General features: G+C 37.4%; 1 protein-coding gene across 4 annotated transcripts in view; it reads right to left on the bottom strand.

Moving 5' to 3' along the window:
- Grm5 (glutamate metabotropic receptor 5) overlaps window positions 1-19308 on the bottom strand; it is a 513149-nt gene that overhangs the window by 136040 nt on the left and 357801 nt on the right. The gene's annotated exons all lie outside the window — the stretch shown is intronic.

Genomic DNA, 19308 nt, shown 5'->3' with positions numbered 1-19308 from the left:
GACACCATGCTTAAAGTAAACTTGGATCTACCTAATAGGACTCAGGGAAAAAGAAAAGATTCATTCTCTGGTTTATCCATCCTCTGTCACTGCAGTACCCACAGTGCTGGGTATTTGCTAAACTCAGTGACACTGTCTTTATGTTGAAGACATGCAAGTTCTGTTTAGGAAATATAACATCAAGGGAAATTTTAACAATTTTAAAAAGTAAAACGCAAAAATGTGTAGTATAATGGAGAAAGTTGAGGAGAATGAGTTAGTGGAAACTTCAGAATGCAACAGGAAAGTGTTTAACTTGAACTGGGGGTGGAGGGCAATAGGCAATAGAGAAGGGCTAGGAAAGAGTTTTACATCATCCGTTATTTACTTCATCCGTGCTATTTTCCTTTGTCTGAATTTCATGTTAACTATCTCCTTCCATCACTCCTACAAAAACATGATCTAATTATTTGCATAGAAAACCAGTACTGTGGAAAATGTTAGATATGAAATTAAAATAACATGAGTCCACTTTTAAAGTAGGAGCTGCTATATTAAGTCTGATAAGCATGTATCCTTGGGGGTTGCTCCAAAGGTCATAGATTACTCATTGCAGCATTAGAGTGTTTTGCCCCATTGAGGAGATGTTTCTTAAAGCATCAGTGGGTAGAGCAGGAGAAAAGAAAATAAAGTAAATCATTTCTTCCTATAAGTTTTTCTGAATAGATAACTCATTAAAAGTTATCTGTGGCAAAATTTAAAAAAGTTTTGTTGCAGATCAGAAAAAAAAAATGTAAAGCAATATGTTTTGCCCCAATGTTGTGTTTGGCTAGTTCACACATTATCATCTCTCGAGTTTCTCATTTTCATCTCTAGAAGATTTTATTTAAAGCTGACAAGTTGAAATGAAGTGGGCTTGTTTGTCTCATTTTCTCCCTGTGTTATGGAATAGGTCTCACTGGCACTCCAGGAGATGCATGGGTGTGCTACAAACGGGCAGGAAGCTCAGTTTGCTAAGAAGAGCCCATTCTCCAAGGAAATGGTAGTTCAAATTGCTATACTTGTTAATGTTAGCACACTCTTCTTACATAACACTGTGATTATGAATATTATGTAATAAATGTAAGATTATAATAGGCTCAATTACTCTTCACAATTCATTCATTGAGTTTAATAGAGATTGTAAAAAACTTGTCTTGATAAACTCTCTTGCAGTTGATAGTTCCATAGAAGAAAAGTATTTGGACTAGAAAATATTAATTTGTGCTTCTTTCATCATGTTATCTATCTCTTCATTTCAGGAATAAACCTATAAGTTTAACAAATTAGAAAAAAAAATTTAAAAGTTTCAGTTTAATCTATTTATTTGAGAGAGAGGCAGATAAAGAGAGAGGGAGGGAGAGAGAGAATGGGTGTTCTAGGGCCTCCAGTCACTGCAAATGAACTCCAAATGCATGCCCCACCTTGTGTATCTGGCTTACATGATACTGGGTTCTCGAACCTTAGTCCTTAGGCTTCATAGGCAAATGCTTTAACCACTAAGCCATCTCTCCAGCGCCCCTAAATATTTTCATATTATTTACTTATTTATTTGCAAGTGTGTGTGTATGTATGTGTGTGTGTGTGTGTGTGTGTGTGTGTGTGTGTGTACACCAAGGTTTCTTGGCTGCTGCAAACAAATGCCAGACCCATGTGCTATTTTTACCAACTGGTTTTATGTGGGTGGTTAAGGAATTGAACCCTGGCAACAGGCTTTGTGGGCAAATGACTTTAACTGCTGAGCTATCTCCCCTGCTCCAGATGATTTTATTTTATTATTAGCCTAACAAGTTTCTGTTGTGAACTCAAAATCGTTTTTGTTTCTGTGTATGCTTGCATGGTATGCAGGCAAGTGTGCATGAATGTTCATAAGATGTACATGTGATGTATATATGTGGAGGTGAGGCTAGAAGTTGATATTAAGTGTAATCCTATGTTGATGTCTACCACATTTTTGAGACATGTTTTCTCACTAAACTTTGAGCTGACGATTCATGAGCCATGCTAGCCAGCAAGCACCAGGGCCTCCCCTGTTTCCACTTCCCAACTCCAAGATTATAGGAGTGTGGCACCACACCTGAATTTTTATGTGGGTGCTCAGGAGCTGATGTCAGGTCCTGACATTCAGACACCAAACCCTTTACCACCTCATTCATCCCCAAGCCCTTTAAAATAATTTACATATTTTTATATGTGATGTCTGAACTCAGATATTTATAATTAATAGTAAAGTAAATCATAAAGGAATCACCATAGAAACATACAAAACATCCCAACATCCATGTTCCAGAATAGAGTCATTTTATTTAAATTCAGTAAGGGTATATGTTAGATCAGGTCAAAGAATGGGCATATGATTCTAACTAAATAAGAATATGATTTAATGACTGGATATTAACTACTGCCATTGTTATAAGCATGTACCTTTCAAATTTGTTTAAAACGACAGAACATCTTCAAGAAGAAGTCACAAATACAAAAGTAAAAATCCACACCAAGGAAAACCTGAACTAAGTTTAATACTACCCAGTGTTTTCTATTATTTTTATAGAGAGGACTTTCAGCATATTTGCACTGCATTAATGCTTTGGACAACAGAGTCTTATCACAGCAAGAAAACATGGTTGAAGGTAGTGAAAGAAACTATCACTGTTGAAATCTATCACATATTTTTCTAGCTGTATTGTAAGTCTATCCATCTGGCCATAGAATCCAGTTCATCGAATGAAATTCAATGTTCACATACTCTGAGCTAACAAATTTAAGAATGAGAGTGTCTCAGTAGTGGGGCACTTGCTTAATATGCATAAAGATGGTTTTTATTCTCAGCACCCCAAAATGTGTTTTAAAATTCCATCACTTCCTACAACTTATGTGAAAATCAATATTGGTTTCATTATGTTGTCATTCACAACTATGCATGGAGAAGGAAAATCTACCTAACATGCTCTTACCCATCTGCGGTAGGAGAAAGTGATGCCTGGCCATTTTTTGTTTTTTCAGTTCCAAAACAATAAACTCCTTATTTTACAGCCTGCTTTGTAACAGGTTTTGCACTTTTAAATATTTTTTTGTTGGTGGTTTCGCTCTCACATGGCCTTCAGGAATAGCACTGTTATGTGACCTAATGTTTTTTAGCACAAAAAAGCTGCAATTTATAGATAAAATGCATATATCACATGATCCACATTTTGGAGTCAATCAAATGCTGTTAAATGAAAATTTTGTGTTGTTGTGTTGACTAGTTGATCTGTGACTAGGAGCCCACCATATGCTAAAACTTTATTTCCTCTAGAGGAAATTGTCTCTATTCATTAATATGGCATTTGACTCATGTTTGCAGCACAGCGCAATGAATACTGGGAAGTAATGGTACATAGAGTCTTGATCTGGATTCAGTTTCCGTGAGACATCTAGTTTTCCTTTGGCTGCAGAACCACAGTGACTTGCATGTTTGGGAGGAAGCATTTTTCTCTTATTTCGCCTGATTTAACTAAAGGATGAATTTCCATGCATGTGCACACGTGTTCCAAACACCTCCCCAGAGGATACTTAAATTCCTTTAAACCTTCCCTGATCACAACTTAAAATCATACTTAGGAAACAAAATTTCACTTTCATTTCTCCCAACAACACAATATGAAAAAATTATCAGTTCAATCCCACTTCCCAGTTTTTCTTATAGTTTATAATTTAAAACAGTTGTGTGTGTGTGTATGTTCATGCATGTTCATACATGTGCTCTTGCATGTGTATGCAGGTGCACACATGTACACATGTGTGTATGTGGAGGCCAGAAGACCTCCACTAGTGTTCTTCTTGGGCTCCAACCTTTCCTTGAGATAGTCTTTCATTGGTCTGGAGCTTACCCTCCTAGCATCGGATTACAAGCATTCACCACATTCACATGGGTTCTGAGGATCAAATTCAGATCCTTTGTACTATCCATCTTATGTGTTCTTTTTATTGTTTTTATTTTAGAGAAAGGGAGAGACAGAGGGAGAAAGAGAGAGAGAGCACTCCAGGGCCTCAGCCAGTGCAATCAAACTCCAGAATCATGCACCTCCAGTGGGCATATGTGATCTTATGCTTGCCTCAGCTTTTGTGTGTCTGGCTTACATGGGATCTGGTGAATCAAACATGGGTCCTTAGGCTTTGAAGGGAAGCACTTTAACCACTAACGCATCTCTCTAGCCCCCATGTATTATTTTTTTAACAGAAGCTCTTGCTCAAAGAAAAAAAAATCTACCATTGTGTATTATATCCTTATAAACATTTTAACACTTTATAACATTATATTAATATAAATTAAGTTAGGCCAGGTGTGGTGGCACACACTTTTAATCCAGTATTCGGGAGGCAAAGATAGGAAAGTTGATGTGAGTTAAAGGCCATTTTGAGACTACATAGTGAATTCCAGATCAGCCTGGTCTATAGTGAGACCCTACTTTGAAAAACCAAATATAAATAAAAAATAACATTAATTAATTAAACATTTTATTAATGTTTAGAATAATTTTATTGTGTACTTCATTAAGTTATATCAGACCAACCAGTATAATTCACAGAAAAAAATTCTTTTATAAGAATGTGGAAATTGGGCTAGAGGGATGGCTTAGTGGTTAAGGAGTTTGTGTGCAAAGCCAAAGGACCCAGGTTCTATTCCCAAGGACCCATGTTAGCCAAATGAACAAGGGGGTGCACATGTCTGGAGTTTGTCTGCAGTAGCTGGAGACCCTGGTGTGCCCACTCTCTCTCTCTCTCTCTCTGTCTGTCTCTCTCCCTCTTTCTCTGTCAACTAAATAAATGAATAAAAATAAAAATTTATTTAAAAAAAAATTAAAAAAAGAATGTGGAAATTTTCTTGAGGGCTAATATGGCAACATGTAAATAGGAGTAATTAAAAAAGACTCTTGAGAAAATATTGAGAAATGTTTAAGTTATCTTGCACTGAGTGGAGTTGTAAAATAATCTTAAAATTTGGTTCCTTTACCATAATTCTTTCCTAATTCCAGGTTCTTTTCTTTTCTCATTTTCAGAATCAACACTTAAGATATTGCTACCAAAAAATGAACAAGAACATGTAGTACAGAAAAAAAAAAATGGACCTGGTCATTTTTAAAAGATAGTGTCAATGATATGTTCATTCCAAAGCAGTAATTCAGTCAGGAGTCAGCATGTCCCTTTTATGACAGACACTGAGATTAGCTCTGGGCATGGCCTGTCCGAATGGGCCTGCCAATCCTGGTCCTCATTCAATCTTCACCCTGAATACCCATTTTCCTTTTTTGTCCATCTCTTCATGAGCAGTGCCATTTGTGCAGCTTCCAGTCATGAATCATCAGGTGTTGAAAGTCAGATTTCTCTCTTGGTCTTGCTTACATTATTCCCTGATTATTCCTTTTAGCATTCTGAATGTTTTAGAGTCCTCATTGTTGCATTTAAAACTTTTGGATCTATTTGCATGAAATCTAATTATGTATAATGGGTGAGTGGTTGAACGCAATGTGCAACATATTTATTTATTGTAACGATTTTCTCCCCTTGGGGAGGCAATGCACTGTCCTACCTGCCACAGGTGAATGACATGAATCATCTCAAAGTCTGTGTTCAAGGACACAATGCAAGAATAATATTGTAGGCACCTGAGTGACTATTTTTAGAGAGGAGCTGCATTTAAATTTTGATCACAAGATCCAAACTGGGGAATTTGGGAAGGGGTAGTCTTTAGTTCAATTTACCACAAGAATATTGGTTCTGCTGGTTCTTGCCACAGTGATATTGGTTTATTCACATCCTTCCCTTTGGGAGCTAGCTGTCAAACTTTCAAAGTTTTGAATATGTTACTCCCTTTGCATGAGGCGCTATCCCCTTACTTCTCAAATTTTCTCTTTTTAACAATATTTTAAGTCTTTTAAATATTTAATTAGTTTATTTATTTGCAGGGACACACACACACAGAGAGAAAGAAAGAGAGAGAAAGAGAGAGAGAGAGAGAGAGAGAGAGAGAGAGAGAGACTAAGAGAGAGAGAAAGAGTGCATGGGCATGCCAAGGCCTCTAGCCACTGCAAACGACCTCCAGACACATGTGCCACTCTATATCTGGCTTAGGTAGGTACTGGGGAAATGAATTCAGGTTGTTAGGCTTGAAAGGCAAGTGTCTTCACTGCTGAGCCAACTCTCCAGCCCCCTCACAAATTTCCTGATTTGGTAAATCTAATTCTTCCATAGAACAGACAGACTGCAGCTTATATGCAAAATGACCCAAATTTTTCTTGACACCCTCTGGGATTCATAGTTTCCTGCATCTAAAATACTGGTGGCATTCACTCTCTTATTTCCTTATCTAGTGTAGTGTAAGTAGTTTTTAAAATATTGAAGTGGGGCTGTGAGTAAGAAGTCCAGATTTCTGCTCTTGGTAACATTATAGTGTTCTTAGTATTGAAATTGTCACTGTATTAAACATGATTATGTTTATTTATCTCTCCTCCAAATCACCTACACATTTTGGATAATTTAATGTCCTAATATTTATGATAATGGCTCATATATATTAAACATTCAACCAAGGTTCAATATCGTGTATTGCATGATAGGGGATGTAGCTTAGTTGTATATTGTTTGCCTAGTATGCATCAACTCTGATTCAACCCATCTTGTTCCACTTCCTCCAAAAATAAGAAGAAAAGAGAAAGGATAACTTACTAGAACACTAGATTTTAAATTCTAAACTTCAACTCAGAGTTCTTTTCAGATGCAATATTTACTTAGTTTCAATTGAGAAAATGCCAATGTTGAACGTGCCATCTGAAATGACTGGAGGGCTGAGTGATCTCCCTCTCTCCACATGGTCCCATCCGCTTTCTACCTGATGCTATTAAGATTAATGAATACATTTATAGGACTGCAACCCAGCATGGTTCACAACCCACATAATTATTATGGAAACTGGTGTTCTACCCACATATTATTGTCATCCTGCCAAATCTCATACCAACAGCATTTAAAAAGACATTTTAGTTTTTTTAATTCTACTCATGGGGGGTCTACTGGATGCCTGACTACCTTCATATATATTCATATATTCTTCCACTGGGAGAGTAGAAAAAATTTTAAATCTCCAAGTATAGCAAATATCAAAGAATGGTATTGAAATGTTAAATAAAATTCTTATAACCATTGGGGTGGAGAGATGGCTTAGCTGTTAAGTGCTTGCCTGTGAAGCTTAAGGACCTCAGATGGAGGCTCAATTTCCCAGGATCCATGTTAGCCAGATGCACAAGGGGGTGCACGTGTGTAGAGTTCATTTGCAGTGGCTGGAGGCCCTGGGGTGCCCATTCTGTCTCTCTCTCTCTCTGCTTCTTTCTTTCTCTATCTGTCACTCTCAAATAAATAAAAATAAAATGTTTTTAAAAAATCTTATAACCATACACTAAACACTCATGAAATGCAAAATACAAAATACAAAAAGAAGCATAAAAAAAGACTAGAAAGATTGCTCAGTGGATAAAGGCACTCATTTGTAAAGCCTGACAGCCAATGTTGGATTATCCAGTACCCATGCAAAGCCAGACACACAAAGTGGCACGTGTCTGGAGTTCATTTGCAATAGCAGGAGGCTCTGGAATGCCCATTTTCTCTCTGTCTCTTTTTCACTCAAATAAATAAATAAAATGTTTTAAAAGGAAACAAAAAGTAGGATTGTTGAGAAAAAGGTAAAGTTGTTGATCAAAACTCAAATCTCTGTGGAGTTCATAAATCTCCATTATCCCACTTAAGGTTTATAAAGGGTATGTAGGTGTGGGTTGCAGGAAGTACATCAGAACAACCAAAATAAGGGAGATAAATCAAGAGCCAGAAGTTTTCTAGGTGTCTCACATAAATGACTTCCAGGCATGAGTTTGCCCATTGTTCTACAGACTCAGAGATGATTCATATTAACCTTAATATTATAGTTGAAGAAACAAAAGTTCAGAGGTGCCAAGAAACCTGTTCAAAATGCCAGGCATTCCTTAACTCTAAAATTCTAATATTTTCTATTCTTTATAAAACCTATTATATAATGACCTACAATGGTGCTAGAAGTAAAAATATGTCTTGGAGAATCTTACTGTTTAAAAGCTTGTCTTAGAGGGTAGAGAGCAGAACACAGGGTTGAGACTGTATAGACAGAGTTATAGAAAGGCTTTACATTCCCTAATCTTTGGAAAACTCACAACTCTCCTTGTTATTCAACACTAATCAAGATAGATGATTTAAATTGTTAAAAAATATTTTTATTTTTATTTATTTATTTGGGAGAGAGTGAAATAGGCAGGTTGTAAAAGAGAGCAACAGAGAGAGAGAGAATGGGTGCACCAGGGCCTCCATTCACTGTAAATGAACTCCAGATCAATGAGCCACCTTGTGCATTTGGCTTAGGTAGATCCTGGGGAAGTAAGTCTGGGTCCCTTAGCTTTGCAGGCAAGTGCCTTAACTGCCAAGCCATCATTCTAGCCAAAGAATAAGTTTTAGTTGTTTTGAAGACACAGTTAAGATCCCAAATAAACTGACTTTACATAAGGACATTATTCTGCGTGTGTCTCATCTAATCAGGTGAGCCTCGAGAATGAACCAGCTCTTCCTGACAAAAGTGTAGAATGTGAGTCACATTTTACAGGAGAAACTTGAAGGAGCACTTTTGGTGCTGGCTATAATGATAGAGGCACTACATGCAAAGGTGCGGAGAATGTCCTTGGCCAATGACCAGAAACAATGGAGACTCAGGCTGAATTCTATCAAAATCTGAGTGAAGCCAATATTTGCATGAACCTCTAGAAAAAAAGTGCAAATTGGCAATCTTCTGACTTCAGCCTGAGTTGACCATGAGCAGAAGACCCAATTTCCATAAATTGGACACTTATTTCCAGAAGGTACTGGAGCAGGAATAAATATTTCTTGTTTTGATGAATTGTTGATAATTTGTCAAGTGGTAGTAGAAAGTGATTTTTCATTCCCCACCTCTATCCTACTATTCCCTCTATCTGAGGATGTGGTAGTTTGAATTATATCCCCTGATAGGATTTCTAGCTGCTTGGCTGGAGATGTGACTCTGGGCTGCTCTTGAAGTCCATCTCTAAGGTGTTACTGGAGGTGCATCTGAATTCCAGCCTAAGGTATGCAGAGTGTTTGAGCTCTGCCTGGAGTTCCTGGAATGCACTTGCTTCTGTTGATGGCTTTTTTTCTCTCTGTGTAGATTGTGTAAAGGGGCCAGATTCTTCCTCCATTATGGAACTTCCCCCAGATCTGTAAGTTTTAGTTAAATTCCATTCCTCCCATAAACTTTGTTAGGCTTGGAAGTTCATCTCAGGAACATGAAATTGACTGTGACAGAATTAGTACCAGAAGTGAGGTGTTGTTGAGCTATGAATCTGACCATGTCTTTTGGAAATTTTGTTTTGATGAAATGAACACTGACTTAGTACTTAGAACAGAAGATGCTTTCTTTTTTTTTTTTTTTTGGCTTTTCAAGGTAGGGTCTCATGCTTGCCCAGGCTGACCTGGAATTCACTATGGAGTCTCAGGGTGGCCTCAAACTCACATCAATCCTCCTACCTCTGCCTAGCGAGTGCTGGGATTAAAGGCATGCACCACCACACCTGGCATAAGCTGTGTTTTATGATCCATTCTTGTGAGAGTTTGAAAATGCTAGGTACAGAGAAAATTGTATTTTGAGGATTTGCTTATGAACTTTCAAAGGGAAAGGAAAGACTACAGAGGACTTTGTTAGAACGGGGTTACTGGCGTGAGGGCTGCCTGCATTATTCAGCCCATGCCCAGAGAGCTTGGTCAAGGTTAAATTTGTAATGGAGTAATATGCCAAGCTAAATATATGCAACTGAGAGATATATAAGATTTAAAATTGGAGAAATTCAAGCAAGTTTAAAATTTACTCGCACAAAGACTGGTTTTAGGTTACTAATGCTACTGTTGTCAAATACATTAGCATTTGAAAGAAAGATGGTCCAACTACTTTGTGTTAAAACAATGGAAAGGATGCCTGAGAAAAGACTAAATGGTAGAAATAGAAATTCTTTTGAAAGGAGTCTACTGACAAAAAAAAGGAACTTGCTCTCCAAGGTCACAATTTGTTTCATCCCTGAATTAAGAACATGGCTGTGAGACGGGCACCCCTGGCATTGGTTTTGGAAGCATGAAGAATGTGTGGAGTGGTTCGTCAAGTGCACTCAGTTCCAGGAGCCACTACTGATACACAGCAAGTGAGGCAGTAGGTGATGACCCTGATAGGTCACTGAAGCCATTGGAAGATGGACTGTGGTTTGCAGTGGAGACCCAGGGATGTTTAAATACACCAGGACTGTGCAAGGGATACCATGGGGCACTGTTGGCTTGCGATGGAAGTTTTCCCTGGCTGTTCAGCCAAGCTGGAGGGATAAACTTGAAAATCTGGAGACTGTTAGTCACTGGTCATAATATCAGTCTTGAACTGCAGATGTTGTGTTTTCTTGATGGTTACTGAATTTGCATTGGTCCAGTCTCTCCTTGTTATGCCTTATAGCAGTTGTAAATGTTTACTCTTTACCTTTATATGTTGAAAATTCATAACTTGTTTTGATGTTACAGGACTCATAGCTGAGACACAGTCTTAAATCTCAGATGAGACTTGGAGCTTTTGAACTATCTTAAGTTGGTAAAACTATGGGGATCTTTGAAGGTGAATTAATTACAATTTACAATATGAGATTATTGTGAATCTTTTGGGTATTGGGTGCCAAGGGTGAAATATGGTAGTCTGAATTGATATCCCCCACTAGATTCTCCAGCTACCTGGTTAGAAGAGGTTGTCACTGTGGGCAGATCCTGAGGTCCAGCCCTAAGGTATAACTGGGGTTGGATCTGGATTCCAGCCTATGGTATGCAGAGTGTTTGAGCTCTGCCTGGGGTTCCTGAAGTGTGCTTACTTTTGGTGATGCTGGTGGTAGTTGCTTTTCTCTGTGTGTGGAATTTCCCCTGAACCTGTAAGTTTCAAATAAATTCCATTCCTCTCATAAACTGTGGGTAGTTTGGAGATTCATCCCAGCAACAGGAAGCTAGCTGTGACAGAAAACCAATCCTGTATATACTGGAGGAACCACAATCTAACAAGAGTTGACTAATTGTGGGGTTTTTTTCCATAGGATGCTTTCAAAGACTTGGGGATTTCAGGAATTAATAGACAGCACAGTGAATCCAAATGTCTGGGAACACCTTTACTATGGACAACAATTCTTTTTCCTGTGATTTGACATCTTGTCCCTTGAATGGTTATTTCTCTCTCTATCTATCCTTTCAGAGGAGAAACCTAGAAACATACTTGTAAATAGGTCCTTTGTGTATTATACAATCTATTGCTTTTGTCATAAAATAGCCATTTGGAAAAATGTAAAAATTGAGGCTATTGTGTAAAATGTGCATCAGTTTATTTAGAAGAATGACTTAGTGAAATAAAGGAATGATTTATATGAGTTATGATAGCTGCAGTTTTACATATAACAATTTCTATTTTTCTATAGAACTTTCTTGCTGAGATAATTTTCTAGATTTCAGCCTACAAACCTTCTTTCCATCTAATGAAACAATTTTCAGCTGATCAGCTGGCTAACTTCCATTAGTAAAATTAGTACTTAACATTTTCTGCTAAGATGTCAATAGTAGGGATGCCATGGGTGTATTGTTTCTTTCCTTTTTTTTCTTTTTTTCTTATTTAAAGACCAAACATACTCTGAAAATACATTGTGTTTTCATAGTGCTAAATACAAATATTTAAGCAATAAACAATTGGCTATCTGTTAAATTCCAAATAATAAGGCTAACTTGATAATGGTGTTGATTGATAGAAACTCCACTTTCCAAACTGCTTTCTTACCTTATTTATCATTTTAAATATTTCAGATATACTAGACTTCCAGCATGTTCTCCTCAGTCTTCATGTAGCATTTAGCAATACCTAATGACCAACATGTTGTGCACTTGTCTAGTACTCTGCAAGTCTGTTTCAAACATCACATACACGAAGACATACTGAGAAGATCAAATGCATACAGTTTGGAATGGATATTCCCTTTAATTGAGACAGTTATCATAAACTGTTGCATTTACATTCTGACAGAATGCCATATAATTATTGTTAGAATAAATACGTAAAGGCTGGGTGTGGAGTCACACACCTTCAATTCCATCACTCAGGAGGAAGAAGTAGGAGGATCACTGTGAGTTCAAGGCCAGCCTGTGGTGAGTGAAAGGTGAGTAAAGAGTGAGTACAAGGTCGGTTGGGACTAGAGTGAGACCATACCTCAAAAATTAAAGAAAAAAGAATTAACTAGTAAACGTTAAAATGTATTTACAAAGAAAAGAACAATTAACAGGTACTCATATTCTGAATTCTATATTCAGAATTAGGACTCCCTTCAATTTTCACTTCATTTTGAGAGACTATTTTCTCTTGACTACTTTACCTATGATGCCCATTGAAGCCATACTGCTAATGTCTTACATCTGTTTAATTTGTAAAAAGGATTTAAGAATACTATGTACTATGAGATAAAGACATAGAAATAGTCATTATACAAATAGTCAGACAAATGTCAAAACCTAATAACCTGAAAAATTAGATGTCAAATTCTCACTAAGTAATCCAAGTAGACTGTCTGAAAATGCAAATCATTAGAAAGTGGACAATTACTTTCACTTATATCTATGATAAATAAATTATTCTCAAAATACTTCTAGAGAAGCTAAGTAATTAAAAATATCTACTCAAGTTATAAGGAGCTATCTGGTCATACCGAATTGTGGAGATCAAGGTCTTGGAGGCAGAGAAAATGTACTGAGTTAAGAATTTCCATCAGAAATACATGATAACTTTCTGAAGTTGAATTAATTGAAAGAGTCTAAGAAGTTGAGACAAAAGAACCACATAAAAATTTAAAGCATTGGGGCTGGAGAGATGGCTTAGCGGTTAAGCGCTTGCCTGTGAAGCCTAAGGACCCTGGTTGGAGGCTGTGTTCCCCAGGTCCCACGTTAGCCAGATGCACAAGGGGGCGCATGCGTCTGGAGTTCGTTTGCAGAGGCTGGAAGCCCTGGTGCGCCCATTCCCTCTCTCTCCCTCTATCTGTCTTTCTCTCTGTGCCTGTCGCTCTCAAATAAATAAATAAATAATTAAAAAAAAATTTAAAGCATTTTTGGTTGTTGTTTCTTGTTATTAAGTTCTAAGTTAGCAATTCATTTAAAATATGATCACCAAGTACCTAGGCAGGGCAAGAGAGAAACAAAGATTAGAAGCACACATTAAATAGTACTATGTTTTTTTTTTTTTTTTGAGCCTGTAGTAATTTGTAGGCAGTTGCCAAGTAGTTCAGAAGTATATAATATAACAGTAGATAAAACCTTGAAAAGATCACTGAGCTTTAGGTAGTCACAGTGGATTGATAGAAAAGATTTGCAATTATGGTTCTTCAGGTGCAAAAGTACTATGATACATGTTTTTTTTTTTAATTTGGTATAACTAAAAGATGTACTATGGTTGTAACACCTAATTGGAAAGAATTAAGTTTCAATAAAAATGGCATACAACATGAAATCCTCTAACTATCCACCTGAATTAACAAGCCTTGATATCTACTAGTGCTTTTCTCCAGTTTTGTTATTCCTCAAAAATTCTTTCTGGATTTTTCTTGGCCCTTTACACTTTTATCATGACTTTAGAATCCGTTTAATAAATAACATCCACACTTTACCACTAACCAAGGAAACCCCATGGAGTATTTTGCCCAAAAGATGCATGAAAAGTGGATCTGTATTTAGGGAGGAAGATATTTTCTCTTCCTAGACTAATAACTGGTCTGAAATCTAAAGTGGCAAGGAGATGACAATTATCAAAATGTAAAAGCAAAACAGAAAGAGAGAGAGAGAGAGAGAGAGAGAGAGAGAGAGAGAGAGAGAGAGAGAGAGAGAGAGAATTATGAAGAATTCAGCAGGAAAAGCTCATTGGTAAGTACAGTAAAATGTCAGGTATGATAACTCATGCCCAATAACATAACACTCAGGAGACCAAGTCTGGACCATTCCCATAATTTTGAGGCTAGCCTGGAGTACTCTGGGAGACAATGTCTTATGTTACCCCCTTCCAAAACACATCCAATATAATCAGACCCTACTATCCATAAAATATGTTAAAAAATGAAATATAGGACCATGGCCAACTTCAGGCTTTGTGTTTGGATCTCCAGAATCCAGCAAGCTGGGCACATATTACAAGAGTTTGTCATCCTTGTGTGTATACAGAAAGAAGACAGGTTCATCCAGGAGTTCCCCAAGCATGTGAGAATGCTATCCCGGTAAATATAGCTGCAAACCAAAAAAGAAATCCTATCTCAGAACAAAGTGGAAGGTGAGGACCTACCCTTGAGGATGTCCTCTGACCTCCATTTGTGCACAGTGTGTGTCCACATCCACACACTGAACACACACATCATACACACATGCACACACAACCTAAAATATCATTTATAAAATCTGCTGACCATATGCTTACACTATATAAGCATCATGGGACTAGTATCATATATATATGAAATTTTCTAATACCTAAAAATAAAGAAGATGCTAAAAGGTAAAATGAGCATTACTTAGTGAAATAAAATTAACAAATGTATGAAATGCCACAGGTGTGAAGACCAAGATGGATATGAGAGAGTGGTGAACAAGAGAAAGCAGTTGCTATATTTAGTCTTCAAGCATTCACAGAATCTTCCAAGTTACAAAAAAGAGGAGATGACATTTGAAGCACTGACTATACCATGCACAAAAACAAAGCCGAATAAACTCACTTTTTCTATGCATGAAAAAAAAACAGTAGTTCAATTTTTCACTAAAATTTTAAGCATAAACTTGATACAGTCCAATCTTTTAGGTGTCCCTGTAAAAATATGTGTGAAGCCTTTCCTTCCCCAAATACTTGGCAGTAGGCACAGAGGATTGGAACAGAAAAGTGGTGGCAGGATGGAAAAGGGACTAAAGAAAGAAAAACTGCCTTGACCTAGGGCAAAGAGATAGGGAATTGTGGCTAATATCCTATGAAATTTGAAGAAGGAAAAGCAAAAACAGGATAATAATGGGGGTTATTGAATGGTGGACTATTATAACAAAACAGAAAAAGGCAAGAGATTCATAAGAAAGAAATATATAGCCAACCATTTCAGGTGCAACGGGGAAATCTACATTAAAGCTGTTCTTATGATCTTGCAACTTACTGGAACATTTTGGTGGAGTGGTGAGACCGAAGCCAGATTCCTGTGGTTTAAGGACTAAAGGAGAAAATGGGATGGATGGAGCCAACGAGGATCACAATAGGATGAAGAGAATATGCTGCTCTCTAGGAATTCTGAACAGTTTAGGAATAGAGCTTCACAAGGCAGCATGTGGAGTAGAATTTGCTAAATGGGAAAAGAGTTCGGTTTGCAAGAGGTTTTCAAGGTTTAGCTGACAGAACATTTTGTATAAGCAACCAAAGCTTATTAAGAAAGTCAGGTTGGCCTAGTTACTGAGATGTGGGGAAGAGCAGGGAATGCAGAAATCGTAACACAAGGTCCCCACATAAGAACAATGACATAAAAGCAGGTACAAGAGGGATTACTCAGACGATGAGGTTCTAGACTTAGTATTTCCAAATGAGGAAAGAACTGAAGGTGCGCCACTTGCCATGTGTCAGCGAGCATAGATTTTCTGCTTGTTTTCCATCATACAATAGCTTAACAATAAGGAGGCTATTTTGTTTGCCATTATTGTGATTTGTGGATTCTATTTTGGGTAGTTTTATCCTAGTGATGCTTATATGATAGAATGTACTCACCTAACTTTTTACTAAATCCTCTTGCCTTTTCTCTTAGCCAAAACAGCACCATAATATATGTTCTAATTTAAAGCAGTTACACATGCACATGTATCTATAAATGTACTAGCACACAGAGTACACACATATGCATGTGTATACGTGTATTTATTTGCACATTAAAAATAACACTATGTAGGAGATTTCAGATTTTCTATTTTATGTTAGGGTTTATAAGAACCATTTCATTTATACTGTGTTATTGTTTCCCATCCAACTTTATTTTACAATATCAAATTGACAAATAAAGACTTTATATTCACAGTGGTAAACATGATAGTTTGATGTTATCTGAAGAGTGGGACAGTATGAAGGTACATGATTTTAATACTATTGGTAGCAAAGAATGCAGAATATTAGTCAAAGTTAAATGCAGATAAGTGAAACCAATAATCAGCACTGTGAATATCAAGTGAGGGTTTCAGGAATTATACTTTTGCCTCATTGTTAAGGTCAGCACAGAGAAGTCTGTTTAGTTAAGGACGATTTAGTTCTAAGAAACTGGTTCATTTTTTCCCCTAATTTTATCAAATTCATCTCACAGATTTTTTTTTTCAGTCTGAAAATCCATTTTGGGTTTCTCTTACTCCCTCTAACTGGTTTAAATATACTAATCATTCATGTCCCAAGCCCAGTAAAGCCAAAGTTTCAGAAGCAGAAAGGGTGAACAAAGGCTGACTACAGATATATATTTTATCTTTAGCAGAAATCATAAATGCAGATGGTGAATGATGAGAGAAGGGTGGTGCCACGTCTTCTGTAGTTTAATATTGAGCTGCCTTTTCAGACCCAGATGATGCCATGATGTTTTCAAAAGTGGAATTATGAGCACTTTTGTACTGTAACCTGTGTGGATGTTTGCAACAAACACATCACAGAGGTTAAAAGAATGAGTAATAGAAGTGTTTAAAACATTCAAAGATGTCTGAGGGGAGAAACCCCACATTCTGGTTATAAGCTGCCTCTAAAAAATGTTGGAATAACCTAAAGAGCCACGTGGTTTCATTTGGATGTGGGAGGGGGTGTTGAGAGCCCCTGGACTTTACTGCAGTTTAAGAGACTGAAAACCTCCCATCTCACAGCTTCTGAGGAACCAAATTATCTTGAGGCTTCTCTCAAAACCCTGTCTTTCCTCCTATACAAGAACCTCAGAAAGGAATGTAGCCTCAGAGCCTTTTCTTTGATATGTTTTACATTTTGCTTGCTCTCTGGACAGCCTCTCTCTTTTATTCCCCCCTCCCTCCCTCCCTTTCTCTCTCATAAACAGATGCACATACTTTGCTACTATTCTATAGCTTAAGATCAGTAGATTCCACCCCTACTATGCAGCTTGATACAGGGGCATATACAAGGTAATGACTGCTGCCTTTCTGCTGGACATCTTTAGATGGATGCTATTGTTATCCCTCACGTTGTTCAACAAGGATGGTGGGGCTATGGGGGCAGGGCAGGCAGTGTCACTCTTCTTCTTCAGTGACAATGTCACAGTGATTTACTATCTTGGGCCCACATTTCTTTTGTCATGTGACCTCCCAAGTGATGGCTTCATTCATCACTCACTTGGACTAGGTGCTTCTAGTCTCATTTTGGTGTCATTGGTAAGATTTGCAAGCATCACACCTAACAATTTGACATTTGTGCTGAAATATTTCCTTAGACTCTAAGTATAGCCTTTCTAAGAAGTCACATAAAGTCCTTTATAATACAATCCTAGCTCCTTTCTTGCCATTTATCCAATAATTTCTATATGTCTGATTGCTTTTTCTTCTTAGAACATATCATGTGTTTAAAAATTAATTTTCCATATTCAAATTTTAATAAATGTTTTTATTTGTTTATTTTGTTTTTTATTTGTATATATATATATATATATATATATATATGGAGAGAGAGAGAGAGAGAGAGAGAGAGAGAGAGAGAGAGAGAGAGAGAAGGAGGCAGACAGAGAGAGTATGAGCACACCAGAGCCTTCTGCCACTGCAGATAAACTCCAGGTGCCTGCACTACTCCGTGTATCTGGCTTTTGTTTCTACTGGGGAATTGAACCCTGACCTCAGTTATGCTTCATAAAAAAGTGCTTTTAACTGCTGAGCCATCTCTCAAGCCCCTATTTATGTGTTCTTTTACCTTCATTTTGCGATCTTCTCTTTCAAGTCGTCTATGTATGATCCCATCAGTTAGGAAGAGACACACTTCATATCTTAAACATCATGTGTCTAATTCACCTTTAGCATGCATCAAATTTTGTTTCTATGTTTTCCCTGGTCATGAAACTGGTATGGCTCCATGGCCCAGCATTTAGCTTACCATTTATCAAGCATGTATTCCTTAATGTTGATGATATAAGAAATAACATAGTTGCTAAAGAAAATGGACTTGATTTGAGAAGGAAGAGCACAAGGCTGAGAGGTTGGAAGAAAAAGGACATTTGAAGGCTTGGTAAAATTTCAGATTTGTGGAGGATTTGAGAGAGGAATGATATTTTCTAGCTTCAAAAACATTAAAGTCTTTGTGGGCTGATGAATTGTTAATATGTGATCCAATGCTGAATGATCTGAAGCTGTATAGAAGCAAATGATAATATCCAGAACATGCAGGAAAAGGGAAATAGGACTACTTACAGGAATGGGGATAGGCACAGCAGGCTTTAAAGGAAAGAGAGGACTATTAAGTGCATTTTGAAGTATTTACATGTAATGTATAGTTTCAACAAAAAGTGACATTCCCCAGATAATGTGACCATCAGACCTAGGATGGAGATGGCATGACATATGTAAGTGATGTTAAGAATTCCATCTTGAGGCTACAGTGATAGGGTTCAAGGTGTTGCTTAAAAGTCCTGACAGCCCAGGTTCTATTCCCTAGCACCCATGTAAAGTCAGATGTACAAAGTACTACATATGCCTGCAGTTCATTTGCAGAGGCAGAAAACCCTACTAAGCCCCTTCTCATTTCCCCACCCCAAACAAATATTCAACAAGGAATCCCAGTGTCATGGTACATGCCTTTGATCCCAGCACCTCAGGAGGCCTAGGTGGGAGGAGAGCTTTGAGTCTAAGGTCAGCCTAAGGCTCCAGAATTATTTCTAGGTCACCTTGGGCTAAAGTGAGACCATACTTTGCAAAAACAACAAAAAACAGCAACAAAAAAAAAAATTCAGTTTTGGTCTGGAGAGATGGCTCAGTGGATAAGTGGGTCCTGGGGAATCAAAATGAGATCCTTAGGCTTCGCAGGCAAATGCCTTAACTGGTAAGTGATTTCACCAGCCCCACAATTCCTTTTTTTGTTTAGTCTAGGACATCAGTCCTAGATGGTGCCACCCACTTTTAAGATAGGACTTCCCACTTTAAGTCTAGAAACTC

The sequence above is a fragment of the Jaculus jaculus genome, chromosome 3 (assembly GCF_020740685.1).
Source record: "Jaculus jaculus isolate mJacJac1 chromosome 3, mJacJac1.mat.Y.cur, whole genome shotgun sequence".
Taxonomy (NCBI): Eukaryota; Metazoa; Chordata; class Mammalia; order Rodentia; family Dipodidae; genus Jaculus; species Jaculus jaculus.
Note: the sequence above shows the minus strand (reverse complement) of the source record. Positions and strands in the feature narration are given on the sequence as shown.